Source organism: Phoxinus phoxinus (genome assembly GCF_949152265.1).
Source record: "Phoxinus phoxinus genome assembly, chromosome: 11".
Classification (NCBI taxonomy): domain Eukaryota; kingdom Metazoa; phylum Chordata; class Actinopteri; order Cypriniformes; family Leuciscidae; genus Phoxinus; species Phoxinus phoxinus.
In genome coordinates this window covers 8,141,137-8,168,049 of record NC_136886.1, presented here as the reverse complement: position 1 = coordinate 8,168,049, position 26,913 = coordinate 8,141,137, and the positions used below count along the sequence as shown (strand labels likewise).

General features: G+C 37.7%; 1 protein-coding gene and 1 long non-coding RNA gene across 3 annotated transcripts in view; both read right to left on the bottom strand.

Moving 5' to 3' along the window:
• Positions 1-26,913, bottom strand: part of pdzrn3b (PDZ domain containing RING finger 3b) — a 91,503-nt gene that overhangs the window by 55,230 nt on the left and 9,360 nt on the right. The window lies entirely within an intron of this gene.
• Positions 18,601-19,743, bottom strand: LOC307006899. Its single transcript, XR_013799544.1, has 3 exons — positions 19,625-19,743; positions 18,929-19,005; positions 18,601-18,726 (listed from the first exon to the last, which is right to left on the bottom strand). It is a non-coding gene; the product is annotated as an uncharacterized lncRNA (long non-coding RNA).

Below are 26,913 nucleotides of genomic sequence, written 5' to 3'. Positions count from 1 at the left end.
AGGTTCTATGAACCCATGACATTTCTCTGTTTAAACCCAACTCTCGGAAAACAATGGAAAACTTTTCATGAGTATGACACAGAAAGTAAAACGCTGGTGTTATTTTATGATTCTGTAACGTCGTCAAACATCATATGGAGTTAATTTGAGGCTCTGCTGTAGGTAAGAGGAGAAGAGATACCCAGTGATGTGATAAAATTCTTTTTAGGAGCTTAGCGGCATGCAAGTAGCATACGCACACACTAAACCTAGCCTAGAAGTCTCTCTCTCTCCAATTCCCTTAACTGTGGGACTGTTAAACTGTCCTGATGAGCTCATTCTGTTGTAATGGCCCCTCCTCTTGAGAAAGTAAGAAACACATACTTACACTTCCATAGGCCTTAGTGTCAATAAGGCACCCACAGTGTAAGACACTGACAGACAACTACAGACAGAGCTTTTTTTATGGCCCTGCAAACACAGAGGTGGTAATTTTTCCTTAGCCAGAGGCTGAAAGGGGGCCACTGGTATGCAAGCTGGTGTTTGCAATGCAATGCAATGCAAAAAAAAAAGACACATTTGCTTAAACATTTTTACTGGTACAAATCAAGGAAAAAGCATAAAGCTACCTGTACTGCATATACCCGGAGAAAGCTATAATTTAGCATTCCCTTTCATTTCAATGGAAGTTGTTGACAAAGAACTACTAAAACGAATAAAGGTTTGAAACCACATGACTTTTGACATGACATGAGTCATCTGGTTCGTAAAAAAAATAATCTATTTTTTTAAAACTATTATAATGGAATTATTCAATATATATAAATGATATATAAATAAAAAAAATACAGAAATTAATTATATAAAAGCATGATTTACTAATTAATATTAATATAATAAATGTATTATAAAATGATATTATAATTACATTATATTATAATATACAGAATGTAAAATAATCTATCTTTAGTCAGCATAAAGCTAATTATCAATTAGCCATCAATGGTGAAATATGTTTTTTATAACCAGATGGTGTAGTTCCAGCAGCTACCATTAGGGGCTAATGGGGCCATGCTGGTTAGTAAACCCCTTTGTTTAAGCTAAAGACGCTTCTATGCTTACACAAGTAACATCCAAATATTGCCTTAACAATGATGTAAATAAACTAGGAGAATGAAAATATTACAGTGTTTTTAGGTTATGGTGAATATTTGTGCGCAAACTGAGTTTTCCTTTGGGTCCTGTATCTAAATAACGAAACACATCAAGATAACTGCCAGCAGAGAACGAAGAAAGATCTCACATCTCAACAGCCTATGTTCAAAAAACGAGAGCGTGAAACCGCAAAGCCTCCAGCTAACGTTTGTGCAACTTTATTTTCGAATTGCATCTGGAGATGTTTAAATGTTATTAAAATGTGTGCAGTGTGAGGACAGATCAGGTTACATCCACACAGACACACACACACACACACATACACACACGCTCTGGGGATGCTGTTCCTTTCAAACGAATGAGAAAAACGGAGGTGGGTGAGGAGGAGACAGCGATGAAAAAGAGGAAAGGGAGAAAGAGAAAACGAGGGATGAAGACTCTGACAGCAGTTCTCTGTGAGTGTCTCTGCATGGCTCATGCCAAGAAAAACAAGGCCAGAGCAAGGTTGGGAATCTGATTTCAGCCGAGAGCTGCGGCAGGAAACGCCGTTCCTCCGGGGGGAGGGGTGCAGATCCACAGCCACGGAGCGCTCCCAAAATCTTTTCTCCCCAAAACACCTCCGTTTCTTCCTCTCTCAAAAGCCTCTATGTATCTCCTTCAGTCCCATTTTGACCTCCAGGTCAGGACCACAGTTTATCATCCGGTCTCTGTATCTTCTCAGACTTTCCAGGTTATTCTAGTGTTCAGGTCAAAAAAGCTTTGTCTGGGAGGTATCACATTTCACACTTGCGCTTGCTTACAGGGTGAAGGGACAGGGTGAAGGGCAATGAAAACCAGGTCCCACATGTCACAAGAAGGTTGTGTTGGTTAAATCTAGCATTGCTAACAAAGGGCCACTATCTCCATATGGATCACATAACCAGCACAGTTGACTACAGAACGAAGGGTTAGAAATCATCAAGCCGCTCTGATGGATACAAGAGAGCTAGATTCACACACTGGCAAAAGGAGCAATCTCAAAAGGATGTCCGCTTTTTGTGGTCTAAATGTGGACGTAATGATGCCAGATGTGGCCAATCAAGACCGTGGACTGCTGCGGCACAGCATTCAGCTGCAAATACAGCTGTGCTGATCCTTCTTATTTCCCCCCCAAACTCCTCCCTCCGCCTCTTCCATTCTTGCCTTCTCTTTTCAGATCTGACCAAGCAGTCAGTTAACAAAATATCCAATTCGGACAATGGATTTGGGTAAAATGCGGCCATTAAGGTGACTTATGGGCACTCTGGATCTGCAGATTTGGTGGGGAGGGATTATGCTGATCCTTTTTGCAGACTACAGGGAAATAGAGCTATAAAACTAACCTGTCTCTGATTAGCACCATTCCAAAGCAGGACACGAGACCTAAAAACAGTGTGACATTGATGAGGTGAAGACGACATCTGTCCGAAAGGAAACGGATCAAATGTCCCCAGAAAGAATCCCGTTGACACTTGAAAATATCTCATCGCACAGCATATCATGGGCAATATGCATGTGGATTGAATGTCCAGCACATTTGTGCATTGTGTCCTTTGGCTGGTCTTTTGAGCTTTTAAGAAGGTATGAGATATAGTAGTTTAGGTGGTATACACAACGAATAAAAGATAATCTATAAATGACCTGCTTTTCAAAGTCAAGTCACCTTTATTTATATAGCGCTTTACACAATACAGATCGTTTCAAAGCAGCTTTACAGAGACCACCTAAATACTTTAAATGAAAAACTTTGTCTTTCTCGCCTCTACGCTCTCATTAAAAATGTGCCTTTAATAATTGTACCTTTAGGGGTGCAACACCTTGTCACTTGGGTAATACCCTCAAAGGGACTTCTTTATACCTTATCTTATTTAGCCCTAAGAGGTTCATGGGAGTACTTTAAGAGTACATTTTATTACTCTAGGGGTACAAATATGCACCTTGTAGGGGTAGATAAGGTAAAAACTTGTCCCTTTGAGGGTGCAGCTGCAGTGACAAGCTGTTGTACCTATAAAGCAAATATTTTTGCACCTTTTTTGAGTGTAAGATAATGTCCTTAGCAGAAAACTCTCTTAACTCTTAGTCCGAGACATTTCTCACATTTTTTCCCATGACAGCAAACACGCTCACACAGGGCCGCACAAGAGTCTCTCTGTTCAGAGCCTCTGTAAGGAGCTAGGGTCTGCTAGGCTCCAGGCTAGCATGAATGTGGACATTTAAAAAAAAGAAAAAAAACATTCACAGACTTGGTCATAATTAAAACCCCATGTCACAAGCAGCAGGCTAGGGGTTTGCAACAGCCTGTTTCTGGTGAGGAACACATGTTGTAAACAAACACAAGAACCCGAGTCAAAAAGCCATTGAGCTAGGGTCTACTAACCACATAGAATGAAGCTAAGGGTTCAGAAAAGTGACAGATGCAACATGTGGACGCTCTGCTCTTCGCATTATACCATCGTTGAGCCTTTCCCAGAAGATTGCACTTTTGTAAACTTGAAAACAGCTGTAAGCATTTGTGCAGATGCATTCCAATTCAATGCGATTGGATTTACTAGAACAACAGGATGGCGATTTTTTAGACATGTCAAAAGCACAGGCCCATCGAAGACATGCCAGTAACCGAGGTCGGCTAATAATAAAATCTGTTAATGAGCAGTCAGCAAGCTTCTCAGATGTTCACTAGCATCAGCCATGCCAAAAGACTGAACCGTGTCATTGGTGGTTATCAGCATAAATCTACAAAGTAAGGCATGCATGTAGATAATATTACACAGCGTGCCAGTGTGCCCTCTTCAAACGTATTGGCTTTCTAGCGTTGGTGACTGCTACTGGGAGAAGGTAGAGTAGCTTGTTTCCCATGACAAGACCTGAAGCCTAATAAATTACACATCTCAGAACCTTGATATGTTAATGTGGATGAAATAGTGCACATGGCCAGCTGGGGTTTCAAAGAACATGACGGCACTCAGAAATCTACTGTGAGGGATCACAGGTTAGATCGAACAAATATCGAGCTCTGTCTGAACACGGATACTCATGAGAACTGAGCCTTGCAAGCTAGCCTTACATCCACACATCAAACCATAGTAAATCTCTTTTTAGATTTAACAAAATATTAACGTGTGGACTAAAAAGTAGTTCTAGTAGTTAATAGAAATTACACATCTAAAACAGATCAATTTTATGTTTTGAAAGATAGGAACATTGCTTTTATGGGTTGACAATCATGTCAAGGCTAGTAAGTGACAAATGAACTGTCTGTCATCCATTTACAATGGACACTGCTGCAGTGGGGGGTTCGAATGTTTGAAATGCAGCAGCAACAAGAGAAAACGCAATGGAAGAAACGTCTATAAAACATTGACCTGTGGGCCCACCTTGTAACCTCAGTTCAAATGTCATCTCTATTTAAACATCTCAAGAACATGACAGTCAAGAAATTAGGCCTTGTACAGACAGGCAACAAACATTTTTTTTTTCTCCCTTAAATTTGTTATGTTTACATGTAGTCTGATCAGGGGAGAAACATGATGAAGGCCAATCCAATGTTCTTCCATCCAGGTTCACAGTGGTTAATATTTTTAATCTAATAAAGTATTTAAATCAAAATAGATGGCATTTCAAATCTTCAAATCCATCCATATCTTTCCACCTATACATGTATCTATCCATCCAGAAGATACAGTCCTTTTTTCATATTACTGCAAACCAGAAGCCAGCATTCATAGTAGGTCTTAACAAACATAAATTTTTGGTAATTTTTTTTTCATGATTTTCATAGTATTTCAATTCATCTTAATTCTACTGATTTTAAAAAAAAAATGGTATTCTGTTTAATTCTGAATGGTCTATAATTCTTAATGTCTATGATCATGATCAAGTCTCACAAATGTGGAATGTGTGTTAGCAAAAGTGATTAAAAGTGAAAAAATAAAGTATCTGGCCACATATAACTTGTATTTATATATTTTTTTTAAAATCTGATTTAGGGAAGAAAAAGAAAAGTCACCAGATTTCCCCTGCAGCTGTAAACTCAACCAAATTAACTGTAAGTGTCCATGAATGTAGGTCAAGAACCAGAGCAACAATAACACAAAAGTGATTTCATGGATAATACGCAACACATCCTCTGACCTAAGTTAGGTTTAGATAGCATGTAATTCATATAAAACAAGTTGCTGGGTGGAGTGGTCGGTCAGTTTCTAGTTGTTCAAGATGACTTGGCTTCAAACACAGAGACCACCCACCAGAAAAAGCTTAAAACTAGTCTGGAATAAATGATGTTAATGCACCTACAGCAAAGCCAAAAATAAGATCATCTGCTTCTCCTATTAAAAATGACTTGTCAAAGAGCTGTCTTAGCTTCAGCTGGACGTAAACTATTGCGGTCATAACTCAGGCCTTCCACTGAGCCTGGCAAAGTCAGACCACATGAGATGTCAACTCCGCAGATATGTAAATCAAGAGTAAAAAATTTAAATGAGAGAAAAAAAAAAGTCAGAATATTTCATTTACATGTTATGATTCCAGTCCATGCTGTGACTGCCGGCAACAGACGGTGCGGAGGCTGGTCTGCTAATGAAATTAAAGGCAGTAATCTGTGTGTGTGAAGTAGTCGATGCTTCATGTTCTTTTCCTCACACTGACGGCTGGGCTGTTCAGCAAGATTTATGGGTTCCTGATGGGGGGAATGGGTGAACTTTTGCGTGAATCTAAATCATGACTGTAACAGTAAGTTGCTAATTGGGAAAACAGAAATGGATGTTATTTTTCTTAACTGTGTACAGCTTTGTGGTCACTAATGTAGGCTGAAGGTCCCACACATTATGCCAAATGCGGAGGAATTGTGCATTGGAGATGACTGTACTATTCTCATCTGGGCCATTAACAAATCCAAATGACAGTGAGCTGTACTCTAACAGAACTTTTTTTTTTTTGACATTTTCTTCACATCTTGGTGTTTTCATCCAGCATATTTAATGGGATATCCCAAAATTCACATACAAATATTTGGACTGAAATTATTTCTATGAAATAAAAATTATAAGTGTATAATTATTGTCTAAAACGCAAGACACAAGTAAACTCACAAACTCTTGTTTGTTAACTCTCAATACTTCTAGGCCTACTTCAGGGCTGAACCAACATGGAAATCACACTTTTCCAGTTCAATTACTTTATGGTGTCTTACAGTCTTCTGTGTGACTTACAGCCACTTGCTTGGGTCCCACCTCCAGCACTAAGTGAGCAGCATGTGTTGGTAATTTGCAGGCAGTTGATGTTGATTAGTGCAGGCATGACATCTCTGGACCTCAGCTGTTATTGTGTACAAGGAGAGAAGCCCCTCTCAATTAGCTGCAGCATGTTAGCAAATCAGGGTTTACAAGACCTCTAGGAACACCTAAGCCTTTGGCGAGAATAAGGGGTGTAGAGAATTTTAATAAACTTGAAGAACCTAAAAGTCCATGATCTTCTGAAAAGAAGCTGCTTTTACAACTAAAATAAATAAATAAATATTACACAAAAATAAATAAATAACCATAAAATAACTATATTAGATTATATTTAATTATATGTAGAATTATATGTATATGTAGTAATTATATTATACTTCACTAATATCTGAAATCATGAAGCTGAAATAGTGACTAAGTTCTTCCCTCTTCTGTCAAATTCCCATGCTGTTTTCATTGCTCTATGTTTAAATCCCTTGAAAGGGAATGAGGTTTGATTCCTATGAGAAATAGTCAGTCTACATGAAAGCTCAGTTACCACTCCCACTGTTTAGATGTGATAGCGTCACAATAAGTCATTTGGAGCCGAGCCCCTCAGCTTTGTAAATGTAGGGTGATGCATAATCCTTCGTTTTTTTTGCTCTATTTGCATGGAGATAAGAGTCTGATTTAATAAACCAGACTTGACATGCTGAGCGCTTATGTGGAAGGTTTACGCTTGATGGCTCGAAACATTTCCGTTTGCTTTATTTTCCATCCAGCTGTTTGCGTGAGTGTGCGCTTGCAGCAAGGCTCATGAGAACCTGCGTTTGTGGCAGAACATCAAACGGACTTGCTACGTCCCATTGGGGCCAGGCTTGTCTCTGAAGTGGACCCAGCCCCACTAGGCTTTCCCTTCCCCTCAAACCACTTCCTCTTTGGCTTGAAGAACCTCTGCCCAGTCTATAGGGACAAGACTCAATGACATCTCCATAATGCCCAAGACTTTTCCTTACATCAGTAACATTCAGCCTTTCTCCTTGTTCCTAGTCTTTGTAACCAGCTCACGGCTGGGATAGGAGTAAGACTCACAGGTCAGCGAGTTACCCCTTCATCCCCCAACCTCCCCCCCTCCCTCCGTCACTGGCACTCAGACCTCTTCTGATAGACAGATAGCTTGAAGGTCATCCTCAGAGAACAGAGGCTCCGGGAAAGAATGCAAAGTATGACCCTTTTTTGAGCTGTCGGACAGAAAGGCTATCTGTGAATCAACACATGGCTGGTACAAGGGCCTATGTGTCTGACCTGTCATGCATCTGAGCTGCTGAAGACATCTGATGTGGTGTAGGGCCCCACTATCTTCCACAGAGTTTTCAGTTAGGGACATGTGATGCGAGTCTTATTTTCCACAATTTGGTCTGAGCCATTTATGCAAGCGAACTTTCGCAACCTTTATTCTTACCAAAGGCAACAAACAGTAATAAATCCAACAGAAGAAAAAAATATTTTTTTCATTTGTGTTGCCTGACTATAAACAAGCTGTTTAGCAATCTTTTTTGACCAAAAATGTAAGTGGAGCTTACCCATGCAAAACAGCACAATGCTATGGTGTTGACTTTGAGGGTGGAGGCCAGGTTGTTCTGAGTGGATAGTTGCTACTTGCCAGGGTAAAAATACTATATTCATTACTCCATGCTTTCCAAATGGAATACTCAAGGCACCATATTGGCTTTACCTTACAACAATTTAAAAACAAACCCTTGTTAGGCTATATGAGAAGCACAGCTGTGAGGGGAAATGTTAGCAGTGTGCCAGCTGTCCCTATGTCAAAGTAATGGGGGATAAACAGCAAACGACCATTTTCCTTTGTAGAAGATTAGTAATAAAAACATAATATTCATTAAGAATGAATTGCACCTGCTGATAGTTTCGTTTATATTTGCACACATTTTCAACATGTTAAGAGTGCCAGATTCACTATAGGAATAATGCAAATCATCTAAAGGTGCAAATACCGTATCGACAACAGCAATTTAAACATCTGAACTGGCTCTTTAAAATGCATGTGTTCTCCATATTTTGATCACCATTTCATGAATTACTGCCATTATCACTACATAACATCACACATAAACATCAATTTTAAACTAAATTATTTCTACTGCCTGTTTGCTCCAGGCAAATGGTGATGAGTTTTGAGAATGAGGAGTAATCATGAGCCTATAAACATAGAAAAGAGGCATGTTTGCGATGAAACGAAAAAAACTCATGATTCAGCGTTATTTCAGTGCATTTAGCAGAAAAACTGGTTTCAGGTTTTTGCATTGAAATGCCGCTGCCCAAACACATTACTGCATGGCTGAACTTCAGCTTGTACGGGTAACACTCAACCAAATATGTTAGTTTTAGCAAGAGTGGGTATCAACAGGTCAGAGTAATGGCAAGCCAAAAGGTGTTAGTGAAGAGCGGCTCAGTGATCAGCATGATGATGCTTTTCTCCATATTAGGGATTTCCTGGAATGTTAAAAGTTCTATTACTTCTGTGATGCATATTTGGATTGTCAGCATAAGGGCACCCTCCGGCTTCCAGTACGAGTGAAACAGACGTGTTTAGCACTCAGTAGTGCTAACTCCATCCTATTTTCAGTAAAAATAGTAAAAAATAATTCTACTCTCTAAAGAAATTTTAAGTAAACATATGATAATCCATATGTGACCCTGGATCACAAAACCAGTCGCATGGGTATATTTGTGGCAATAGCCAACAATATTGAATGGGTCAAAATTATTGATTTTTCTTTTATGCCAAAAATCATTAGGATATTAAGTAAAGATCATGTTCCATTAATATATTTGGTAAATTTCCAACCATATATATATATATAAAACATTTATTTTTGTGAGTGAATGCAGGACAATGGCAAACATAAATGGACAATTTAAAAGGCGATTTTCTCAATGTTTCGTTTTTTTTTGCACGCTCAGATTCCAGATTTAGTTGTATCTCGGCCAAATACTATTCTATCCTAACAAACCACACATCAATGGAAAGCATATTTATTCAGCTTTTTATTCAGCGATGTATACATCTCAATTTCAAGAAATTGAGCCATGTGACTTTTGTTGTCCAGGGTCACATATGTTTTTCTCCAGTGTACAGAAGTGTACAAGAGATGTTTTTTCACAGTGGACGCATATTTAATATTTCATATTAAAGACATGGACATTGATTTTGCATACCTCCTGACACAAATTAAGACATTATTGTCACAGATTTTGTATAATAATAAGATAATATTTTATAGTAAATCCATAAACCTTGCTGATTACTTTTAGTCATAGAAGTATGTCTGCATGCTAACAGATAACACTGCAGTTTTTCGTAAAATACGTTTTCTGTCAAATACATTTTTTTTCTTTTTTTATTATTATTATATTGTTATATTTATTCTTAAATACTTTTACTTTTAATAATGAAAGTGTTATTATAAAAATAGTAATATTTTTTTAATTTTGATTAATATTATTAATCTTAATAGTATAAACACAATATTTTGGGCACAAAAACTGGTGTTTGTTGTTTATTGGTTTCAAAAATAGCATTTTAAATTGAAAATTGCTATTTTACCACGAAAAATCGCAATTACGGTAGATTATTTCCCCGAATCGTGCAGCCCTATGTTAGGTTGTGGGGTAGGGCAAGGGGTTAGTTTCATTGTGTACTTTTCGGCATTCCCATTACTCCAATCTGCAGCCATCCCAGGCTCTGATTTACTACAATTATTTCTCCTATCAAATGGAAATGCTGTAAATTCAATAGCAACAAACAATCCTTTAAACACTATCTTCTGTCTGTTGGAACAACTAGCTGGCAGTGAGTTGGGCATCTTTCCTTGTCACTGATGGGTCTATTGTGCTGCGTGTCAATGTGGTAACCTTGGACCACACAGTCAGCTGAATAGCAGCTGAGCTTGGCTTCAAGTGAGCAGCGATTCAAAACTGAATCCGATATGAGCAGATAAGCAAAGCACAGAGAGTTTGGCCGGGCTGAGTGGAACAGCTGAGAAGAACGCTGGGCTGGTGTTCAGTAGAGGCTGGATCGGGACATCTGGTGTGTGATTATGATGATTTATCCCTTTCTGAGCAGTTTTAACCTCACTGTGACTCAATCACACTCATTGTGTTCCATTATAAGGTTCAACGTGCTACATTTTGATGTGAGTTTTTGCATGTGGTGATGCCTTTAGAGATAAACATCTGACAGTAATCAAAGAAGTGGAGTGAAATCCTTGTACTTCACCCAAAGCTGAAGGACAAAGGCATATTTAGAACATGATTAACAGTTGAAACAAAGACAGAGAAAGTTCATGCTAAAAGACAACTGCATGGTTTTTAGTCTATGCTTAAACTTTTTATGTACCATACAGCTGTGTGCAACCAAACCAAAACCTTAACAATTGATATTAAAAAAATTATATACAAATGAATGGGAGAAATAACACTCAATATGGCGCTCTATATAGAAGTCCCGCCTTTCTAAAAAAGCCAATAAGCTTGCTAAAAGAGACTAGTTTACTGTAAAACGACCATGCACATTAACAATTATATTACTGTTTATATGATACTGAAAAAGAGTTTTGGAGATTTCAGTCTTTCCCCATTTAATTACATACCAAGTTGTACATTATACCCATTAGTTACAAAGAAAATGCCCAGAAGTATTCCCAAGATCGCCACCATGAGGAATGACTAGTCTTACAGGAACTTTGGCCCGATGCCCTTCTTCCCAGCCTCCAAACTTAAAATTTGAAAAGTGACTATGAAACTTTTCCTTTCCCCTCTTTCTCCTCTATTCTTGTGGTTCTGCTCCATCCACAAAAAAAAAAAAAAAAAAAAAAAAAAAAAAAAGAGTTGCCATGTTGGCAGTATGACTCATCATTTACCCAGTGATGGAGGAAGTATTTTCAGTGACTTTTCCCAGCATTCAGTTTGAATTCCTGAATGATTTTCTAATCAACAAAGTTTCATCAATCACATCAATGATCAATCAGGAAATTTGAGCAAGAAAAAAAATGGACACTTGGTAACTTGAGATGCATTTTCAAAAGTTACAAATATTTTTAGTAAATATCTGATATACTACTGTAATTTATTCCTGTGATGCCAATGCTGAATTTATAAAGCCATTACTTCAGTCTTCAGTGACACATGATCCTTAGTGCAGAACACAAGCTCTGACCCGCTTTCAATTTGTGTAAATAACTATTTTGGTTGTTATTAGTAAAACATTTAAATGAACAGAAAATGGGGAGAAAAGAAAAAGTGTTCAGTGTTGCATATCTTAACACTTGCATCATCCAATCCTCTAAATCCCGTTAAAAAGCTAATAAACATCCTCTGAATGTTCTAGTTATTATTCCTCCACTATAATGTCTTTAAATAAGTCTATTACACACGATTTCACCTTCTTCCACCGTGGGGAAAGCACAGGACAGATTTCTGATTAAGTTTAATGTACTGAGCTAATCACTAGCAGCGGTTCAGGGGCTTTAAGAAGCTTTGTTTCGTCTCATTGTTGAAGCTGGGGAATATTCTGCCTCATTAGGCACAAGTCTATGCCTTAGGTGCTTTACAATCGAGAGAAAGTGTAATTGTGTTTTCGTGTGTGTGATGTATTGTAAATCTGTTTAATTAATGAACTCCCTCCAAATGATCCCAATGTCAGGAAGTTGTAACTGGTTCACTGACCCTTCTATCCCAAGGGTTTGCTCTCTCCATATTTGCTTGTTCCCAAACTCATTTTCCCTCTATTTCCACTCTTGTGTGTGCCCAGAGATCAGCAGCTTCGGGACCTGTGTGTTCATCAAACCAAGATCTGTCTATTAGCATGTCTGTGTATGAACGGGGACTGAAGGGAAGGCGGATATAAAAAGAAGCACTCGCAAGGACTTAATTGAGTCAGTGCATCATGTGTTTTCTGACCAGCTGCTGCTAGTAAACTCTGGCTAGACTTTTCTCATGCTAGCATAACGAAAGTTAATACAGAGAAAAAGACAAATATTTTATATAAGAGCGTGCAACTGCATAAATGTTAGTGCTGGGCAGAATGACAATATATTCTTAGAAAAAGAAGAAATGTGAAAAATGACTATAAAATAAATAATAATAATAAAAAACATTTTATATTTACAATATATCAGATATTGTTTTTTTTATTGTATTTGTATTATTATTTATTTTAATTTTATGGCCGAAGAATAAATCGCTAATATAAATTTTTTTATAGCATTTTGCCCGAATAAATAAAAAACCTAAAAAGAAATATTAAAAGAAATCAATAAGGTTAAATGCTACAAGTGAATTAAGGCATCGCAACAGTCAGAAAGTACAGTATACAAATTAATGGTAATTTGTAAATATAAATAATATTCAGCTAAAATTAACACCTAGTATTCAATTATTACTGTTTTTAAACAATAACTTAATTTGAGAAATGACAGCAAAGTAAATATAAGTGAAATTAGCAGTTTTTGTATCTAGCTGTGCTGTGATGCACTGTTCTCCTGCAGCATAAACACCTTGAGAAAAAACATAAAATAGCAGTCTCTAGTATGCGAGTGAATAAGGTAGGGATGCACAGTCATCTGGGAACTTAAAAGTGCCACCTGATTTCACAGAAACAACAGCAGTGCCAATGAAAACAGAACCGTCATATGTGGCCAATCCACGTGCAGTCCTGCTCAGAAGTTACACAACAGACTCGCGCCAACACCGACGAGCCCATATGGGCTGTGCGCAGCTGCTGTGAGAACACACAAGCATTCCCAAACATCTCACCACAAGCTGACCTGAAAACAGACACAATCTCTCCTTGCACAAAAGTTCAGTTATGACAGAAATGCCCACTCTGACCCCCGAGTACTGCGATCTGTTCACATCAGAAGTGCAGCCACATGTGAAATTCATCATGTAACAACTCGATGAGCATGTGTAAGCGTAAGTAATCTGCATACACTGCAACATGTTCATCCTTGTGGGATTAAAGTACTGTGTGCTGATTCCTGTGCTAGGTCAGGCAATAATTCTTCAGTAAAGTCACATAATTTAGATAAATGGATTGTATGCAGTGAACAGGATGCATTGAAGATCTCAAGAAACCTAATTTGAAGTTCATGCCAAAGATATGCTCATATACACCATAATAATTATTCCATAACACAAAACACATTTCATAATTATTGACTGATATTAAAATTCTTAATATATTAATTAAAATACAAATTTGTCTAAATAAATCAAAACTAAAAGATTGACTTCAAGTGAGCATTAGATGATGGTTGAAAAGTATTCTAAAATAGTTTGTTCTTTTAAAATGGTATAAAAATAGGGGAAATCATCATGCATGATTAAATATCCATATCAATGAGTATATTCCGATATCGACTGATAGCAATTCATTTTTAAAAATCCACTTGACAAAAACAAGCAGATATACTTTCTCTTTTGTAACAATAGAACAAACAACTCGAGATGAACCATGACATTACAAAACAAAGTACTGTACAAAGTATTGTCAAAACAGAGGTCTTTAAGGTTTCTGCATTAGTTTCGACAGATGTAGCATTTAGGTCATTCTGTTTTGGTTTTTTCAATCGGAGAGCCTCAAGGTTGCACATTTCCTTCCAGAAACTTACCTCATTAATCAAAAGTACAGTTTCCAAAAAGGAAAAAAGAAGAGAGAAAGAAAGAAATTTTGTGTGAGTCAGAGAATTCTCTGGCCATTTCAGAGGCTGGAATGCAAAGACACACATAGACGCAAAAACAAAAAAATGTATGGGAGAAAGAAGTTTAAATTTGCACTGCGCCAGCACCCACATACTACTGTGCGGCCAGAGAGTTAGACTAGAATTACCTAAACGCAAGCATTTGACAAAGAACTGCCTCTCATATTCCTAAATTACAGTCTCTTCTACTTACCAAGCCAGTCTGTGGCCTTCTATCTAATTGACTTCATGATAAATGAGCCCGTCCGACCACAAGCAAAACATTTCCAGGAGTTGCAAGAGCATGTTTCACCCTCCTTATGGTTGCCAAACATTTCTAAAGGACTTCAGTGGTCCTCCTAAGCCATTCTATGAAAATATATGACCTGGTGGATTACACATTCTGGAGAGAGACTTTGCCACAATGGAATAAGTGAAGCAATTCGCACACCAACTTGTGGCTTTAAACACGACACAGTCCAAGTTTGATACGATCATATGGAGTACTAAACCTTTGAGCAAATGGCAGTACCTTTCAGCATGAATTTGTAAAAACTGCACATTTATAGAACATTTTTGCTTAACATGAGCCAAAATGAACAGTCCTCTGCTATAAAAGTGCATTTCTAGTCAAATAATAGAAAACAATATATTTTGAGTTACGCTTAAGGAAACCATAAGACATCAAACATCAGCCAACATTTGGGACATGTATGTTTGTAGATTCTAGAAACTTTTTTCTCATTCAATCAGAGCTCTATCTAAAAAGGCTGGTGATTCGAAGGCCCACCTTGTCATCTGATTACCCTCAGCTTCGTTAGGGCGTCCTGGAGAGCAGCCGTCCGAAGGTCACACATGAAAGAGCCGTTTGATCACACAGCAGTCTGCTCATTCCTACTACAAATGCTTACAAAAATTTTGACCGACGTTCTAAGGACCGTGCAAATTCTTCCCAAAGCAGAAGAGATAGAGATAGAGATAGTCAGAACATGCAAGATGTTATGGTCTTTGAAAGTGCTGACAATGATTCTTGAAGAACAGCTGGACAGCCTCCAAAACATCATCTCTCTTCCAAGAAGTCCATCTGAGGTAGTCTACTGTACACTAATGCTTTGTAATAATGCTAGATAAAACAAAACTATGCTCTGAAAACAAACCAGTCATTGACAGATTCCAATCTGCCAAAGTTGTTATGGATGGACTATGCAAGGTAACAGTTCCATAAAGACTATGTTATACTTCACCACTGACTAAAACACCTTCCAGTTGGCTTTGATTGGAAAGGTCACAACCTACTGTACATTGGATTTTTTTCTAACATGTCAAAGTAATCAAAGCCCTAACATTCATCCTAGGTCACCGCTTGTGGAATGAAAATTTCATTTTGCTGTTAAGACAGCAAAGTCAAAACTCAGACGCTTACAGATTATCATTTCATCCTTAACTGTTGACATTAAAAACATTACACCAGAAACAAGGGCCTTCAGAGAGGAATGTGGACTAATCTGCTGAGGAAAGGTACAAGTTTGTGAAGAACGAGTGTCTTGGTCTCTCTTTTTCTTTAACACACATACTTTTTACCTTTAGAATGTGACCAAACATGTGTTTCTCATTTTATAAGCTTGGTAAACGTGATAATGTTTGAAAATATTAGAGTGAGAGTGATGGATTCCAATCGCATAAAAAAAAAACCAGGAAACTTAAGGGGAATTAAACGAGAGGGAAAAGTACAGACGAGCATTTGTCATATTAACAACGCTAACAAATCAAATGGCTCGTAACCAGTTTATATAAAGTGCTAACTGAAGAAATGTTTAGGGAACTAGCACATTATCTGTAAGATTAAGCACATTTTAAGATCTATAATAGTAGATTCTGATCTTTCTCAAGGCATTAGAGAAAATTCCAATCCTTGGTGCTGTTTCCTGTGCTTTTCTGCTCCGTCTTAGATCCAGAGCAGACGTTGAGCCGGAAGACAGCTGGAAGAGGATTTACATGTTTCTGGCTCCAAATCAAGGAATTTTTGAAGCAATTTCACATAGTTTGGTAGCAAACTTTTCTTAATGTTCACCTAAAAAAGTAAAGTCTCATCTGAAACTAGACTACTAACAAACATTAAAAAAACTGGATTTTTTTATTTCCATGCAACATCAAGTGAGAGTTCAAACTCTACCTAGAATAGGATATCTTATAACAACATTCACTTTATAAGAAAGAACACATCAACACACATACTCATCTTGCAAGACAATTTTGTCATGCCTCCTCTCACACTGTTTCATAAAAAAGGGATTTTGCCTTCATTTCTTCTATTGATGTTTATGGTATTCATGGATTAGTTCCACTCTGTCTCATTCTGCATTTAAAGTGGGCATCTCTCAATTTGGATTAGAGAGATTTGTTCCTCTCCTGTTAGTTCCTTAAAATCATATTCCTGCTAATAACCTGCTTGGAAAAAACAGACTCTAGGATGACATAATGAAAGACTATGGGAATTTTCAGAATTTCCATGCGAAAATCAGTGAAACAGCGTCAAAAAGAGTGAAATAAATAAATAAAGGGATATTGAGGATGAAAAGAGAGGAGAGGAGGAGAAAGGGACAGTGCAGGAGAAAGAAGGGAAGAAAAGGACAGTGGTGCGGAGAGAGTGTGAGGTGAGGGGAGAGAGTCTACAAAGGAGCACTTGTCAAGCTGCCCGGCGTGTGAGAAACCTGATGCCCTGCTGCAGATGTGGCCAGGTTTATTTAACACCACCTACCTAGTCCAACAGAATCCATTATATCAGTTCTCATACTACTCCACCCTAAACCGCCTCTCCTACAGCCACTAAACCCACCATGGCAATCAGCAGCCATTCAATCTATCCATCTGTTTCATGTCTGACCTAACATTTCTTTGACATCTCCAAGGTCTGACCCTCAATATGACTCCCCATCACACTGCCAAACTCCATCACAAAGCCCCGTCTGCAGTGTGAGGCCATACCGCTTTGCCCCAAGAGTACAAGACTTTGACCAAAGCCTCTGTTGTTTGCCTCTCTTTGACCCTCAAAAACCAGTCACAGTGTGTCCAGAAGTTCTCCTGTTCTTTATTCAGTTCTACATCGCTCTGAAGTGTTGCCAACTCAAACACAGCAATGATTGTTTTCACACAGTAAGAGTAACAGATGAGGTTGATGACCAATGGAAAATAAAGAATAAAAGTGAAATGATTTGGCTAGATTTCTGTTGGAAAACTAATAAATTAAAACTTGCCTGCGGTCAGGTGAAAGTTTAAACTGCGGTCCACAGTGACTCATTGTCTGAAATGGTCTTGGAGGACAGTACTGCCCTTGGGTTGCACGTTTTAACCCCCTGGGGTCTGAGGGGTTTTTGGGGCCCTTGAGAGGTTTTGACATGCCCTGACATTTGTGCTTATTTCAGCTACTTACAACATACCTTTGGCCAACACATAATTATGCTGTATTGCAGCACAAACTCTGCTACAATAATATGTGAGCAAAATGGAAGTTACATGTTTGCATTTTATAGAAAAAAAATATTATGCGTGGTTAGTAAGTTTTGGGGAAAAATGTGTCACTGCAATGAGCTCATATAACTCATACTGAATAGTTTGGCACAATACTTTTGAGTTACTATTCTTGTAGGCTAGAATGTTTACTACAAAATGATGTGAAAATCATTCTGATCACTCTTTCACAAAACAACAATATAATGATTTAAACTTTGCAAGTCAGTTTTTGTGCCAGTACTGCTTTATGCGTAGGGGTGTTGATGGCCATGAATATGAATGAGGGGAGACAATAGACACTCCCCCAATGGCTAATGCCCCATCACGGTGCTGTGAGGCAGAGAGGAGAATCTGAGAATGAGAGGACATTGAAAGGTTTTGTTTTTTAATCTGTTTTTATTGTAATTCCTCTATGTGGAGGAACTAAATGTTGTGCCTCACAAGACCACAGTGCTACCGTACATATATAAACATATAGTACCAGTCAAACGTTTGGACACATTACCATTTTTAATATTTTTGGAAGATGGCTGCATTTATTTGATAAAAAATACAGAAACAACAGTAATATTGTGAAATATTATTATTATTATGATTTTCTATTTTAATATACTTTAAAATATAATTTATTTCTTTGATCAAAGCTGAATTTTCAGCATCCTTACTCCAGTCTTCAGTGTCACATGATCCTTCAGAAATCATTCTAATATCATGATTTGATAATCAGGTATTATCAATGTTGGAAACCGTTGTGCTGCTTAATATTTTTTTATAACCTGTGATATTTTTTCAGGATTCACTGATTAAAAAGAAAAGCATTTATTCAAAATAGAAATATTTCCTAACAATATAACTTAACACATCCTTTAAAAAAAGAAAGAAAGGTAGTGTATACTGTTACAAACAGACTCATGGGCGAATGTGAGTAAACAGAGGTCACTTGCGGTCCAGTTTCCCGGGCAGGAATCACGCAGTCTGTGCAACCATGTCAACATCAGTCTCGGTTTTCCATGACAGGGTGGACTTGGACCTGTTGCTTGTTTGCCATGGCTCTCTTCGGGACCGGTGCTTGGACATGTTCATTGTCACATCTGTTGATAACACAATCAAAGAAACTGTATTATTATCGCTATCAATCACTATGGCCATGGATTAAGTAAAAGACAACCGATTTAGTAATTTCACACAAGAATAGGTAGGCCCTACTTGTATATTATGACGAGTATATTATGTATAGGCCTATTGTAAACACAATTACATTTCATCAGTAAAATATTACGTCTGTGCACTTACCATCATTCTCGATTGAGAACTGAACGACACCTGCATGTCCCTCTGCTGGAGAAGGAGAGTGTGATGCAAACACATTCCTAAAAAAATAAAAACAACTGTGTTAGCATACATTATCCAAAGATGGGCGATTAATGGGTATGGACGCACAATGCATGTAGTCTATATATCTGTTGATGGGCCATAGGACGGAGAAATATCTATTTATGGGCCATAGATGCGTCACCGCGAGCTGTTGATGGCCATTATCTGCGCACGCATTTACAGCATTTCAAACATTTACACCTGCATTCACAATCATCTGTGGCAATATTTTAGCGTGTGTCATAGGCTAACCAAAACCGAACATGTATATATAAAAATATAATGTCTAGTATTTAGACAGTATCACATTTTACCGGAGGCTGAAATATACTATTTGCACGAAATCATATTTACACCTAATCAGATATTCGCAAAAGTCAGTATTTTTTAGCATGATAATCAGTGTCATAAGCTAATCAAAACGGATTGAAACACAATATGTTTAGAGAGTAATATCACATTGAAACACGACCATATACGAATGTTAGGGATATTGTAAGGCAATCTTTCCTGTAAGATGTCAAAAGCTAACCAAAACTAAGCAAAATATTGTCTGAAAATTCACATGAGTTCTATATAATCAGAAAAGAATTATATAAACACTAAACAACTTACTCGAACTTGTGTCCTCGGCGGGATCAATTCGCTCTTGAAAATGCAGCCGTTCTCCGTCTGAGATGCAACCGTTTCTCTGAGGAAAAGGTGAATTCTTCCTCGCTGTCCATAATCATCTGGAGGACGACTTTACCGGAGAAGCGTGCCATCCTCAAAACGCGATGAACTATCCGTGAATCTGACAAAAGAAACTGCGTGTTTCATGGCATTGATCGGAGGGCGTGTGCGATGCGTATAGATCACCTCAACTATTAGCATGTGAATAGCGCCGGGGGGCGTGGCGGCATCAGCTCATTAAAAATAATGAAGAGAGAACGAAAAACTGCGCCTCTCCATGGTTTCAAACGGATTACATAAACTAAGAATATGTGTTTTTTAATATAAATTACTTAATTTAAAAGAAGAGAATTCTAGCTTCATAAAGACATATCTCTCGTTCCTGAGTGACAAGTATTCGCTGAGTTACAGTTCATTTTCGGACGCGTTTCAGAATGGACTTCCCTGACAGAGAGAAGGCAGAACTCGCATCATGTTTATTTTTCTTTATTTGGCGAAAGACACAACACTTTGTTTTTATTGTGAGTATACACAAAAAAAAATAGAAACTTAACTGGATCGAATGATGTAAAACACTTAAATGTAAGATCAAAACCAACAAAGTATTTTGAATCTCTTTTGCACTGATAAGAAAAAAAGCGACTAGATCACGCCGGCGTGATTGCCGACCCCAGGGGGTTAATTTCCAGAACAATCCAAAATGGTTCAAATAATCAGTTCAAGAAACATGCATTCTGTCACCAGACTGTACATCTCAATTACGCAGTGTCTGATATGTTATAAAAAAACTGCAACTGGCCTGAACCAACTTGAAATTGTGCCGAGCATGTTAGTTACAGCTAAACTGTCGACATGTTTATAGCTAGCCAACTGAACCACACATTGTCCAGTCCTGCTCCTGAAGGTAAACTTTTCAGCAGAGTTTATCTTCTGTTCCAACACAACTGCCTAGAAGCTTCTAGTAGTGCTGTAGACATTAAGTAGCTGCTTAATGGAAGTTTAATAAGGGTTTAAGTTAAACTCTTTAGGAAGGTAGCTTTACAGGATCAGGAATGAATGGACACCCCTGCATTTGAAGATCTATCAGTAAGTAACAAAAGAACACATATCAAGAATACACAACAGAACCATGAACTTGCCCAGGCATCTGATTTATTGCCTAGTTTCTGGCTAAAACCTAGTAAAGATTATTATACTTTTAACCTCTTAACTTTGATAGTTGGTCTTAAGAAGCTCAGCTGGTAGTCCATAGCAACTATCTTGATGGTGTATCCCTTTTGTTAAGCAAACGTTTAAACAGCTATTGAGGATGGAGAACTTCAATGTGTATTTATAATACACAAAAAGGAAGGTTACCTATACTGTCACAACAGAAGAATATATTGGACGTCTTCCCAGACTTTGTTGCATTAAGTCAAAACAAATTTCTCTGTTGACTGAAAGATGTAGGAAGTCTACAATTAAATGGAGAAGGTGCGTGTGAAAGAACTACATCTCTTTCAGTGGAACAGGGACGCACACAGTAGGTCCACAAGGACAATAACATGACTTAGGAATAGTGTTTTCTACTTGCGCTCATTTGCATGAGAAGGGTGCACAGCGGTTGCTGGTTCCACTTTGTTTGGTGTGTGAAAGACCGCTTTCTTAAACGACTCTTGAAAAGAAAGCTTGTCAGGCTAGAAACTAAGGAATTCTACACCAAACCATGTTGGCTAGATTTAAAAGGAGTTTGATTAGAGGCCAGCTAATACAAAGATCTAAACCATCAAATTCAGACCAACCATGTGTCAATTGTAGCCAAAGAGAAGACTCGAATGGACTAATATTGACCTCACTTGTCCATGAGCCAAGACATTAGGCTGGAAACACCCCAAAATGACAAGATATCTGGTTTCTGAGTTCAGGACAACTCCTGAATCTCATTTGCCGTTAAAAAAAGAAAAGAAAAACTTGATGTGAGACATAGGCTACAATATTCACAGTAGAATATTCTTGGCCCCAAACAAAGCAAGTAAGTGTGTTTTAAGCTATGCCAATTTAGTTTCACAAAATGTGCCAAAATGCAATTTGTAACACAAAGCAAGTAGATTACATTGCTACATTTCATCACTGACGCAATTGTTTTCTATGATCAGTTTACATGCCAACCACTGCCATGCCGGAATTAGTGTGAAAATAATCTTGCTGGGCAAGTTAGTTAAACTGTTGACATGTGTATAGCTAGCTACCAGAATCACACCTGGTATAATGTCTAAAGCATTGGAAATAAAATCAATAGGCCCTTACTGGTGACTGTTACTGGTGCAGTAACACAACAATGCACACTAGAGATAGTTTGCCCACATGTTTGCATTGCAATAGCCAAGTATTCAAGTCTGGATATGTGTTTGGCACTGCAACAGTCATCTTAAGGACAGTAAAACTATACATCTGTTGGAAGGAGGGACAAAGAAGAGTAGAGTAGTCTAGTACTTTGGTGAGTTATGACAGGAAATATGACTTGAATTCTAGGCTTGGACTTTGACATGCTTACTTTAATCATGAGCTAGCTGCTGAATTATGGTGAAAACCAAGCTTAAATTACAGAACAGACATTCAATAAGTACATTTACAAGATCACCGTGGCTGTACATCCATAAAAAGAGGGAGTGAGAAGAAAATTACCTTTACATCCAAGACTTAAAACAGGAAGACAGTGTTCCTGTGTACTCATAAAAGTGGATGGATTCATAACTGATCTGACTCCCTAATACCACATTTGGTGAAAATCACAGACGTAAGATGTGTCATCTCAGATATCCAGCCAGCCACTAAAAAATTACAAGTTTCCTTATATGCATAAAATTAAATGATGATTTGTCCATTTCTATTGATTTACTGTGATATACAGAGCCAAGAGTTGAAAGCCTAGCGAAAGTCAACAAGTGGCCTTACCGCAGAAAGTGTTCTGTGGTAGCATTCTCTTCTTAGATCCCATTTTGAATTACAGATTGCTGAAACAATCCATAATGCAGACATGTTATTTTTCAACATCCACCACACTTTCCAGACTTGGACAGGCAACATTTTCTTAGGTCCTGCTGATGGCACTCAAAGTGGGCTGTAATTAACAGGCCCGGGGCCTGGTCTGCATTACTGAGGGCAACTACAAGGAAACGACTGCTTATTACTTCACGACCGAGGGTCTGTTAATCAGCCTATTAGCGTTTAATTGAGGGTAGTTAATTAGAGAGGCTATGGGGGTGGGGGGCTTGCATGGAGGGTGGGGGCTAATGGGGTCTGACTGTGAGAGCAGCTGGCTAGGCAACCTGAGACTATTGTTACTGATATGTTTACACAAGCCTGGTGATTGATTGGAAAGACAATTAGCCTTAATTATACCTGCCTATTCCCCTCACCAAAAACATTTTAGATGATATAAACTATACCTATGGCTTCTATATACAGGGAAAAGGCCTGCTAAACAGAATTCACAACACATTTACAGTAGGCTAAGCCAGACTATGCGAATCCTTGACAGCAAATATCAAGAAGTTCTATATTGGGCTAAAAGGGATAGTAATAGACTGATATCTGACAGTAGGATTAATCTGACTACCCTATTTTTGGGCCAATTTAAAATGAACTGCATTGGACTATGATAAAGTTTGTGTGGCCAGTTAACAGATGTTTTAGAAATTGTTACAATACTACTACTAAAACTTGTTGTTGTTGTTATACAAGTTATTTGTCATTATTAAGATGGTGTATTTGATTCATGTATTTGAAATGCATGTATTTTATGCTAGGTATACTACAAATACATTTACATATGTATGTAATATAAATACCCTGCAAGTGTACTTTTGGTAAACTAAATTGATATTTAAAGTCTGCTAAATTGGAACAACTAATTTTGTATGCACTTTAGTTATCTGGAAATAGTGCTGAGGTCCAACTAAAGGTATATTTAAGTATATTTGATTCTGCTAAAGTGGAACTATTGGAAGAATACTTTAGGTGCACATTAAATATCTTCATACATGCACCACATGACTGTCCATTTTAACCATGCGCTGCTATTACAGATGCTGAGAACAGAAGCCTATTATATCCCTTTTAAAACTTCCATTGGATTTAATGTCCTGTAATAGCCAAGTCAGCCATTCCAGTCAACTGGAAAGCAACTCACCACTGGGACTAACAGTCTTACTTCCCTATACTCCTCCTCCCTGCTCACTTCCATCTAGAAAAAAAGACAGCACAAATCCAATAAAGTCCTTGACAAAGGCTTTCTTCTTGCAATCAGATGCCAAATAACATGTGATACTGCCCACAGTGAACTAACTGCCACCTCTGGACTGCTCTGTTGGACTCAGTCAGAAATAACACAAGACATTGCGACACATTCCAAACTAAAGATGACATGTGTTGTGATATCTTAGTTGTCAGTGGAAGAAAGGTGAAGACTGGAGGTTGCAGGGCGGCCCCATGCTGGGTTGACCTGACTTCATGTCCCTGAGGAAACTAAGAACAGGGTCTCCTGATTTAAAAATGTCCATACTGGTCATAAAGTCCAGCGTGCGACAGATTAAGGTTAAGGCCTGTTTTAGTGGAGGGTATACTGGATGAGTTACAGAGGTGTTAAACAAATTACTAAATATATATTTTTTCAACACAATTTCATTACTGTATTGCAAAAAAAATTTTTTTTTACTATTATATGTACTGTCTTTAAGTTAATTTTAATAAAAAAAATATTTATTATATTTAGTTTAAATATTGTATTAACTGTACTGAGAATAATCAGTAAGTATAGAACTACAAAAAAACTTCAATAAATAAATCAGTGTTTAGATTAGACTCCAGATGCATTACGATAATGAGAATTGTGTTGGGAAATTTGTTGTGCAAAAGATATACAATAATTGCACAATTTAACAAAACTTCATTTCTTCTGCAAATAATATATATATAAAAAATTTTTTTTAGGTTTTTATATTTACCCAAATAGCACTTCAGAAAGAATTAAGATCAAAGAACGACAGGTGAAATAAGGACAACCACTACACCCAAAACAAAACAAACCAAAACAAATTCATCGGGGACCACCAAGCCTGCATCATTTGAGGTTGAAATAAATTTCCATCAAAGACATCTCAAAAACTCAGGACATCCCAAATCTCCCTTTTTATAAAACCAACTGCACATTTTATACAAGTTTTCTTCCTCTGTCCTTCATTGCAGCTGTCTGATCTACAAGGTTCTTCTTAATCATCAATGGACAAGAATGCTAACAACCTGAGTTCAAAAGGGCTGAGGACTCATCTGCATGCTAGCAATGGGCCCCAGACTCTTAACATATCTATTCAAGCTGCCACTCTTTTCATGTTGCCACTCACCCCTCACACCATTTAACGCCACATCTGACAGCGAGCACACACTAAAATAACTGAAAGCACCATTGGGTGTTAAGTGGTGGACTGTGGGTAACCTTACAGCTATATGGAGACAGTAAAAGATAAGTAACCACTGGTGTTACTAGAAGCTGCTGATATTAAAGTTACATTCACATGCATTATACATACAGTATTTGACGCAAAACTATAACAAGACAACAAAGCTGGATCATAAAAACAATGACATGAGAAATCACATTTTCCTAGATCCTTTAACATAGGATTTTGTACCATTAAAAAATCCCGCAAGTTTCAGTTTAAAACATCTTCCTCATTATAAAGAAAATAAATTATTTAAACAAGCTCCAAAAACGGTTAGCTTGGATATTGTGGGATCTGTGACGTCACGTCACATGAGCAAATACATGCAAATTACACATAACTGCCTCTAGATCAAGAAATCGACTATTAGTTATACATCATCGGACCATATGCCCTGCCCATTGGTGTTGTTCAGTCTTTTAAAACTCCACATGCTTGACTCAAATGGATGAATAAAAGAATGTTAGTTTTGACGAATTATGTTAGCTTGACGAATGTTAGCTTGCAAAAAAAAAAGAATAAGATGTTGAAAGATGAAGCAGCCAACTGTATTGGATTTGGAAAACCATAAGTAAACTATTTAAAAATGCTTTGCCTGTAAATTATGATTTTTATATGGATAATGTTTTCAAAACACATACATGCAATTGCGAGAGGTTGTTGCTACATTTTGCTATGCAATGACATTAGCCAATCAAAACAGTGGTCGTTTACAGACATGCCCCAAACGAACAGCCCTTTAAAAATGTATCATTTCAGAGTATCATAATGAGGGTTGTATTCTAATGTTTTATTTTTGTGCAACCTCAATAAACACATTAAGATGACATAATATCTAATTAAAAGTGATATTTAATATATACTGATACTAATATTATTAACAAAATCATTGCAAATAGATCTCAAATCTCCCCAGCCATACTCAACTCTTATTTAAAGAGAACTACTCTTCTGTTACTGTTGAAGCTCTTGCTTCTTTCAGATGGCAAACACTGGCCTCTCAGTGGAGCTGCTTTTTAAAGTCTGGTTGTTGTTCAACCTCTGACCTTTGTCTGTTTGCAGGCTTTTACAAGGTGACATTTACAATCCGGTCCATCTCCATGACCTCTTCCTACTCCCAACACATCCAATGCTCCTGAAGACAGCCATGATCTACACTTGGATATCAAGACACATGGGCTTTCCATGGTTTTGTGGCAAAAACACATTGAAAGCTGAAGGTACTATAGCCTTAGGTTGAGATGAAATTGTTAACTGCGTCAAACAGCATTCTTAAAGGTGGTGCGTGTAATTTGGTTGAGGTTAAAATACTTTCTATCCTAGCTAATTGTTTAGAGACAACTATGAGTAAGCCATTTGCGGATTGATTCGCCAGACAAGTGTAAACACTGAGACTCTGCAGCACTTTAACATTGCTCTGTTTATTTGAGAGGTCTGCAATGTAAACCTCTGGTTCAACCAATGGCGAGTGGCGCAAGACTACCTGTTTTACCATACAATGGCAGACTGGTCGTCAGTATGGAAAACCAGTTTAAATAGCAGTTGTTTTGTCCCCCACCATTTGCTGATGCGTGTGTACAGAATTTATTTTAAAAAATATATAGCATCACAAATTAATTTTGTATTTATACTACAGATGAAAAATAGCCTCTGGCTAACTCTGGTGCAGTTACTGAAATGTTTATTGATGTGTAATGTCCCTGTAAAAAAAGAAAAAAAAAAGAATACAAATATAAGGGCTGTGTTCAATCC